This window comes from Leptonychotes weddellii, chromosome 9 (genome assembly GCF_054177405.1).
Source record: "Leptonychotes weddellii isolate Sample4059 chromosome 9, ASM5417740v2, whole genome shotgun sequence".
NCBI classification, from domain to species: Eukaryota; Metazoa; Chordata; class Mammalia; order Carnivora; family Phocidae; genus Leptonychotes; species Leptonychotes weddellii.
In genome coordinates this window covers 77,683,623-77,692,814 of record NC_138377.1, presented here as the reverse complement: position 1 = coordinate 77,692,814, position 9,192 = coordinate 77,683,623, and the positions used below count along the sequence as shown (strand labels likewise).

Sequence of the window (9,192 nt, the reverse complement as noted above, 5' to 3'; positions counted from 1 at the left end):
AGACATGTCACTTCCCTGGAGCAATAGGGGAAAGCTTCTTGATAAGAATGGGTCTTGGTGAGACACCTGGGTGGCTCAGATGGTTGGGCATCTGCCTTCAGTTCAGATCCCAGGACCCTGGGATCGAGCCCCACATCAGGCTCCCTGCTTAGCTCCCTCTCCCTCTGCCTGCTGCTCTCTCTGTTTGTACACTCTCTCTCCATGTCAAATAAATAAATAAATAAATCTTCAAAAACAAACAAAAAAAAGGGATGGGTCTTAAGATGGGGTTTCTGGGGGCGCCTGGGTGGCTCAGTCATTAAGCATCTGCCTTCCGCTCGGGTCATGATCCCAGAGTCCTGGGATCGAGCCCCACATTGGGCTCCCTGCTCTGCAGGAAGCCTGCTTCTCCCTCTCCCACTCCTCCTGCTTGTGTTCCCTCTCTCACTGTGTCTCTCTCTGTCAAATAAATAAATAAAATCTTAAAAAAAAAAAAAAGATGGGGTTTCTGATTGGGCAGTGGATGGAAGAAGAAGGGGGAAAGCATGAGCAGGATTACATTTAGTTACCAGAGAGGGAGTCCCCAAAGTCTTCATTTTCCATCTAATTGAGAAATTGACAGGGATGTATTCTTTGTATCAATGAAATCTCACTTATACAACATAGTTTGAGAAATAAAATTTTATTTCTTTCAGAGATTATACTTTAAATCCTTTTCCATTACTGGGGCGCCTGGGTGGCTCAGTCGTTAAGTGTCTGCCTTCGGCTCAGGTCATGATCCCAGGGTCCTGGGATCGAGCCCCACATCGGGCTCTCCGCTCCGCGGGAGGCCTGCTTCTCCCTCTCCCACTCCCCCTGCTTGTATTCCTTCTCTTGCTGTGTCTCTCTCTGTCAAATAAATAAATAAAAATCTAAAATAAATAAATAAATAAATAAATCCTTTTCCATTACTTTTGATATATTAGACACTCTCGTAAGTGAATGCAAAATGTAAATAATCCAGCAACAAAAGCCATGTATATAAATTTAGCACTCTAGTGATACCAGGGAACTGTCCTTCATTGTCATTGGATAAACATTTCCTTTTTAACCACTAATTTGCTTAATAGGCCTCCCTTTTTAAAAATAAGTCTTTATAAAAATATATTTCAATCCATCTTCTTTAATTGGTTCCTGGATCCATGTATTCTTTATTTGGGGGACAAGCCCCACATAGAGGTCTCTAATAATCTGCGTGTACTGCATTCTGGAAGATGGCACCATATCTGCAGAGTGTTGCCACTGACCTGTGTATCAGCTGCACCATCAGCAGATGGTCCCAACACTCTACTAAACCACTGCTTCTGGGTGGTACAGTATGTCAAACACCGCAAATGTGTGGTAAGGAAAGGGCTGCTGGTGCAACTCCAGTGAGGACCACGGGGCTCTGGGCTACTCATGTAGGTTGCTTGTGCCCCCTGGTCCCACTTGTTCTAGATCCTAGTTGTACCACTTCCAACTTACAGTGGAATGCTGCTGGGTACACCTGATTTTATGACTTGCTGGTTCAACAAGACCTTACAGGTGGTGGGGATTTCTGAACTTATTTTACTTAGTGGTCCCATGACCAAGTTTTCTATCTTTACAAGGCACTATTGGGGTGTCAAGAGCTGTTCTGCCAAAGGTGCTGTGGGCTTGCCCCAGAAATACAGGGATCTGCATTTTTATTCTCATACTGAAAGGGTTTGTTGGATCAAATAGCCCAAGAAACAGGGCTGCCTGTGCTGCAAGTGGACATGTTGCAACACCTCTCTTGTTTTGGAGTCTGTCTGTTCAAGGATGGCAGTCTTTCATGTCACCAGGTATATGGGCTTAAGCCCCATTCCTAAATTTGTAATATGATACCTTCAAAACCTCATTGTGATCAATGAGTTAACATCTGTGAAAGTTTCTCCTACTACCAGGCCTAATCTTCAAAGGAAAGGCAACACTGAAATTCTTAATGGTGCTAGTACCTTTTACAAGTGCCTTCCTGGGGGGCGTGGGTGGCTCAGTCGGTTGAGTGTCTGCCTTCAGCTCAGGTCATGATCTGGGGTCCTGGGATAGAGCCCCGCGTTGGGCTCTCTGCTCAGCAGGGGGCCCACTTTTCCCTCTCCTTCTTCCCTTCCCCCCTGCTCGTGCTCTCTCTCTCTCAAATAAACAAATAAAATCTTTAAAAATATTTTTTTAAATACAACTGCCTTCCTGATAGCCTTGGAAAGCCGTGTGTGTCCTCAGCCCCTTCCCATGGAATATAATCCTCTAGTAGATCTTCTGGCCTCATATAATATCGCCACTCCAGCAAGTCCACTTCCCTGAGACTTTTGTTTTCTTCTGGTATCTGCAAAGGCAATTCTGGCATTTCCACTTCACTCAGCATGGGCCATCATTTTCTCTTGCTCCGAGAAGCCATCCTGCAGTGAGTCTTTGCCAAGGTAGTAAATTATCTGTCCTAAGAAACTGCCTCCAAGCCAACAAACTCTTTCTTATCCAATGTTATGTTCTGGCCCCTCAAGAACACTCAAAATCCAGTACCATGGTACTCCCCTAGCTTCTGCTGGCACATGCTGACTAGATCCTATAACTCCTTTAGAGTATAATACCATTCCTCCCCTATCAGACCCAGGACACCCCCATCTGGGACATGCTGTGATTTGACCCTAGTTATAGGCTAAGCATCCAAGACAGGAGGTTCTGGCCGTATCTTGAGGAGGCTGGTGAGAAGCCCGTTACCTTACAGAAGTGTGGCCAGCAATGGCTTCTCATATGAAAGGGGTGTATATTAGCTCTTAGTAGGGAAAGGGACAACCTCTGAAAGCTCTGAGAATTCAGAGGAGTTTGGAGAGTCAATGTCTGGGAGACAGGCAACAGATTACCCCCATCCCATGTGTCAGGATGGGGAATGTTTTCTCAACCAGGATCCTGACGTTGGCATAACAGACCTGCCTCAGCCACATAACTAGCTGTGTTTGAAGCTCTGGACTCTTTTTAACCCTGAGTTTGGTCTGTTTCTTCTCTCCCAATGCTGAAGATAAAGGCCTCTTTTTAACTACCAAAAAGGACTTCTGATCTCCTTAGTTATCAATTTTTAACTGCCTTCAGCTTTTCATTATCTCTCTAACAAGCAACAATGTTACTTAATAACAACCAGCCAATTCCATTTTCCTCGTATGAATTTTTTCCCCTTGCCCTTTTCAAATGCCTAAACCATTGCAATAGAACATTCTCTCAACTCACCAGAGAAAGTTTTTGCAATTGGGCCAACATCTTATGCCAGACACTAATCTGTGCCCCCCACATACCACCTGGGATAGGATTCTCATTGCCAATCAGGCACTGAGTGATCCAAGCCCAAAACCTCATCTTACCATCTGTTTTATTCTAGCACTCCTGGAACCACTGTGTCAGTGGGGTCCTCTGGGACGCAGGTGTTGAGACAGAATTAGTGCAGACTGAAGAGTAATACTCATGAAAAGAAAAGGGAGGAAGTAGGATTGGGCAGGGGGAAAAGGAGACCATAATGCATATTGGACAAAGTCTCTGCCTGCCCAGTAAGAACCTTTGAAGCAAAGATTGCCCATTAGGGAAGTCCCAGCTCAAAGGCTGAGGTGGACCTGAAGAAGTAAACAGCAGGAGGCTGCCAGTGAACCATACTTCTTACAACTGAGCAGCAAATCATTTCTTGAAAAAGGATCTGAGTAATGCATCTCTGTGTCTGCCACTATGCTAGCTAAAATAATAATGTTTTATCCTATATGCGGGCCTGAATATATTTTAACCTAATTAAGCCAAACTGCCCCTCATGGAAATTTGAACAAATTCTACATGTTTTAATGAGTCCCTCAACCCTCTCTCATCTCCAAAAACCTCTAAGTTCCTCAGAGTCTTCTCTTAGCATGTACCCAGGTATCTTTCTGACATCTCCATGTCAAAGGAGATTGGGAATAACACCAAGAGAGAGAGGCAAGTTTAAACAGTACCCTCACCTCTGAAACTATGTCCTATTTTCTAACTAGATTGCTCTGAAGAGGAAGTCAAATGGCTTATAGTTGGGTCAACCAAAAAAACTACTCATGGCTGCAATTCTCCAATCAGACTCTGGGTGTCAAACAGCTCCCAAGTTACCATTTTGCAGGTTAAACTACATTGGTCAGAGTAAAAAGTGCTGGAGATAAAGTAACAGCCTAAGCTCTGACTTTATGATGTTTGCAGTATTTCTGAGCGTGTGTAGGAAATTCTACAACACTGTGACTAGAGTGGGGAAGACATTCACACTATAAATCCCTGCTTGAGAGCTTTTAGTCAATGAAGTAGCAACTCAGGAGCAAAAACAATACCATTTTCAGGAGCCACCCCATTTGTTGACATTGTAGGAAAGCTCTGAACATTCTCAAAAAGAGTGAATTGCAAGCCCATAAGAACTCAAGTCTCTTCTCCCAGGGAGAAATGTTACGGATTTAAGAGGGCATCCACCCCCAGCCCACACTCACCTTTAATAATCTTCTCAGCTCTTCTATTGAAGAAATTGGTCTTCAGAATGACAGGCTGTTTTGTGAGTTTTTCTTTTCCCAAAACTTTGTAGTAGCCCAATCACACCACATCAATGATAGGAGCAGCTCCAGTCTTGGTTTTGGCAGCATTGACTCATGCCTACTCACTGAGTAAGGTCCACAGTTTATCAAGGTTGACAGTTGGGCAGAAGCTCTGGTAACCTGGGTGATATTTGTCAAAGTTGATCCTGGGGTGATACATGCCACCAGCATTACCCCCCAGCCTCCTGGGTGCTTCCGGCGCTTGCCAATGTGGCCGTGATCTTGGCTCACATGGCGCCGAAGCTTCCAGGTCTTCCTCAGTCTGGATGGCATGTGGGCAGCCCAGATGAAAAGGTGAAACAACCAGTTTTTGGATGTTCTGTGGCTCCATAGAGGAACAGAGGCTGAGAAGAGATGGGGAGAATCAGCAATGGCTAAGTGAAGTACCACCTGAGCTCAGGAGGGATCACATGGGACCACAGGACACTGACCATGGATATTTCACTATCTTTACTTCAGAATTACGGAATCACCAGTGCGGCTGACGGCTCAAGGGACCAGGAGAAAATCCGTTTTTTCCTACAGGTAAAGTGAAATGAATAGCTATTTTCCATATTCCCAAGACCATGGAAAGTGAGCTCACAAGGGCTTTGAGGATAGAAATAAGGCCAATTATCAAGAAAAGCCAGTGACCTCAAGGTCAGAGCAGAAGCAGCAGCTCAGGAATAGCCACATAATTTGTGGGCCCGCATTAGAATTAAAATAAGAATGTGGGTCCCCTTGCTCAAAAATTATTAAGGATTTCCAAATGCAACAACTGAGCATGAAGCCAAGTGCAGGGCCCTTCTGAGCAAGGGCCCCTGCAACTGTACAGGGTGCAAACCCGTAAATCCACCCCTGAAGTTAGTTGTATGAGTTGTTTACTGCTGGGCAAGGAGATTTAGGCCCCACCTTTGAAGAAAGGAGCATCAACAACAACAAATAGGGACATATTTTAAAACTTCCACAGCTGTCTTCTGGTCAGAAATTATTTACATTCCTCCCACATGCAAAATGGACTTACCTCCCAAGATCCCTCAAAAGCCTCATCCTTTTACATCACCAACTCAAAGTCTAGGACATTGGCATCTGAATCAAGTCCAGATGAGCATGACCAAAAATCTATTTATCTATTGCTACATAACAAATTGCCCCAAAATTTAGTGAATTAAAGCAATAAACATTTCCTATCACAGTTACTGCAGTTTGTGTGGTCAGGAATTCAGGAGCAGCTTAACTGGGTGGTCTGGCTCAGGAACTCTCATGGGCTTGCAGCCAAGATGTCAGTGAGGGTCGCAGTCATCTGAAGGCCTGACTGCAGCTAGACAGTCCACTTTCGGATGACTCACTCACATGATCGTGGCAGGCAGGAGCCTCAGTTTTTAGCCACACGAGTCTTTCCATAGGGCTTCTTGAGTAGGCAAACAGGCTCTCCCCAAAGTAGATGATCCAAAAAAAGAGAACGAGAGGAAGTTGCAATGCCTTTTGTGTCCCGATTTCAGACACCTCACGCCATCACTTCCGCCATATTGCATTTGTAAGGAGCAAGCCACTGAGTTCAGTTCCCACTCAAAGGAAGGATAATTAAGTTCACATATGGAAATGAGGGAGAGACAGCTAAGAATCTTAGGACCTATTTTAAAGTCACCAAACTGAACAATTCAGTACTTATTCAGAGTGTTCTTTCATTCAAAAACACTCTCATATAGAGGTGCCTGGGTGGCTCAGTTGGTTAAGCATCTGCCTTCGGCTCAGGTCATGATCCCAGGGTCCTGGGATCGAGTCCCGCATCGGGCTCTCTGCTCAGCAGGGAGTCTGCTTCTCCCTCTGCCCCTCCCCCTGCTTGTACACACTCTCGCGCTCTCTCTCTTTCTCTCAAAAATAAATAAATAAAATCTTTAAAAAAAAAACACAACCTCTCATATAAGAATATTATTCATAGTTGCATTAAAAAAGCAATAGTAGAAAAAGCAGTGGACCCAAGAAGGATCTTAAAGTCAAATGGTGATAAGAAAGAGCTCCCTGACATTCTGTGAGCTTAAAAAGCCATTTCCCCTTTCATTATTGATACCATTCTGTCTGCTTAAACTAGCCTGGGTCTTTCTTGGCTTGGGGTAAATGCCTGTGACCCTGAAACAAAGGGAAGATGGTTATGTGGGTATAATATCTGCAGTCTGACTCCATGAACACCACAGACCTAGCAGAAAAGGCCAGTGAGCCGAGTAAGAACAGGGAGTGACTGCTCCTTAGGGCCACATGAAGCCAGCCTTCTGCAAAGAAAAGCATGCCTGTCTACCACCTGTCCTATTCCTCTTTCTGTTCTTTCTCTCTTCCACAGGGTGGAAGATTCATTTCCCCAATATTATTCTCTGATGTGGGGAAACACGAGCTTGAAGCAATCCAAAAATAACCTGAAGACCTCAGGCACCTATATATCCACGTCTGTAGTCAGCGAGAACCAGTAACATAAATACAAGTAGGAGATAGAACCTCCAAGAAATCACCAAGGATTGGTGAGAGACCATTGAGGAGCAGCACAATGAATCAAGAAATCTGTTGGGAAATCTACAAACCAAGGGAAGAAAACCTTAAGGAAGTACTTAAGTAATGTTTTTTAAAATGATGAGATGCAAAAGTGATACAATTTCGAGGCAACACCAAGCAACATATTTGGATAATATTTTGCTAACAAAGATTATAAAAGTTGCAAATATAGTATAGCAGTATAATAATATAGTATTGCAGTATAGCAGAAAGAACACTAAACATCAGGAATCTTGTGCTATAATTTTGGCTTTGCAACATTTACTTGTGTGATATTGGACAAAACATTTGCCACTTTTAATCTCATTGTCTGAGAGAGAGAGAGAGAAAGAGAGAGACTGAGATTGTATGAAATTGTATCTCCTCTAATTTTCTCATAGGATGTTCTAAAGGAACAAATAATATGTAGCAAGGGACAAAGCTGCATATCTACAATGAATCAGAGTTCCAGCAATGTTTTTCTAGGCATGTTGGAAAAAACCTGTACCTCAGAGGATGCTATAGACTGAATGTTTGTGTCTCCCCAAATTCATATGTTGAAACCCTAATCTCAATGTGATGGTATTTGGAGGTGGGGCCTTTGGGAGGTAATTGGGTCATGAGGGTAGAGCCCTCATGAATGGAATTAGTGCCCTTACAAATAAGAAGAGGCCAGAGAGCTAGCTAGCCCTCTCTGTCATGGGAGCATAAATGAGAAAACAGCAATCTGCAACCTTAAAGAGGACTCTCGCCAGAACCTGATCATGCCGGCACCGTGATCTCAGACTTCCAGCCTCCAGAACTGTGAGAAATAAGTTTATTTTGTTTGTAAACCACTCAATCCATGGTAATTTGTTAGTAACCCAAACTGACTAAGACAAAGGTTAAGACCTCCCAAGCAATCAGGAAAAAAATACCTATCAATTAACTCTTTAAGCAGTGCATTGAATAAGAGAAGGCTTCCAAACAATCCCACAGCTTCACTATTGTCAAGGAACTTAAATCTCCTTTGTCAGTTTCACCTGGAAAAATCTTAGGGGTAGAACCGAGGATCTTAATCTTAGAACTCTTGAATTATAAAGCCATACCTGGACTTAGTAACTGTGACCAGGGAGGCAAAGTGCTGTGATTTAAAAGGTAGCAACCCTAGATCATTTGGAGCCCAAGAAACTGTGACATGTAAAAACATGGCAGCCCCACACATACAGATTAGAGTTACGGGAATAGAAAAATAGGCATTTCCAGGGGGCACCTGGGTAGCTCAGTCCGTTAAGCATCTGTCTTTGGCTCAGGTCATGATCCCAGGGTCCTGGGATCGAGATCTGCATCAGGTTCCCTGCTCAGTGGGGAGTCTGCTTCTCCCTCACCCTCTCCCTCTGTGTGCTCTCTCTCTCTCTAATCAATAAATAAAATATTTTTTAAAAAGAAAAATAGGCATTTCCAAAGGAAGATGAGGAGGGAAACAAAGGCAAGAGAAATGTGGCTTAAATTATTTTTTTATAATTTTTTTATTATGTTATGTTAGTCACCATACATTACATCATTAGTTTTTGATGTAGTGTTCCATGATTCATTGTTTGCATATAACACCCAGTGCTCCATGCAATATGTGCCCTCCTTAATACCCATCACCAAGCTTACCCATCCCCCCACCCCCCTCCCCTCTAAAACCCTCAGTTTGATTCCCAGAGTCCATAATCTCTCATGGTTTTTCTCCCCCTCTGATTTCCCCCCCCTTCATTTTTCCCTTGAAATGTGGCTTAATAGCCAAACTATGGAAAGAGCCTAGATGTCCATCAACAGATGAATGGATAAAGAAGATGTGGTATATATACATATATATATATATGTATATATACATACACACATACACACACAATGGAATATTATGCATCCATCAAAAAATGAAATCTTGCCATTTGCAACGATGAGGATGGAACTAGAGGGTATTATGCTAAGCAAAATAAGTCAATCAGAGAAAGATAAGTATCATATGATCTCACTGATATGAGGAATTTGAGAAATAAGACAGAGGATCATAGGGGAAGGGAGGGAAAAATGAAACAAGACGAAACCAGAGAGGGAGACAAACCATAAGAGA

At 43.3% G+C, this 9,192-nt stretch overlaps 1 long non-coding RNA gene across 1 annotated transcript; it reads right to left on the bottom strand.

Moving 5' to 3' along the window:
- Positions 1-644: 644 nt before the first annotated feature.
- Positions 645-6,382, bottom strand: LOC145723499 (uncharacterized). The gene is made up of 2 exons (XR_014148615.1): positions 4,488-6,382; positions 645-867 (listed from the first exon to the last, which is right to left on the bottom strand). It is a non-coding gene; the product is annotated as an uncharacterized LOC145723499 (long non-coding RNA).
- Between the last annotated feature and the right edge of the window lie 2,810 nt (positions 6,383-9,192).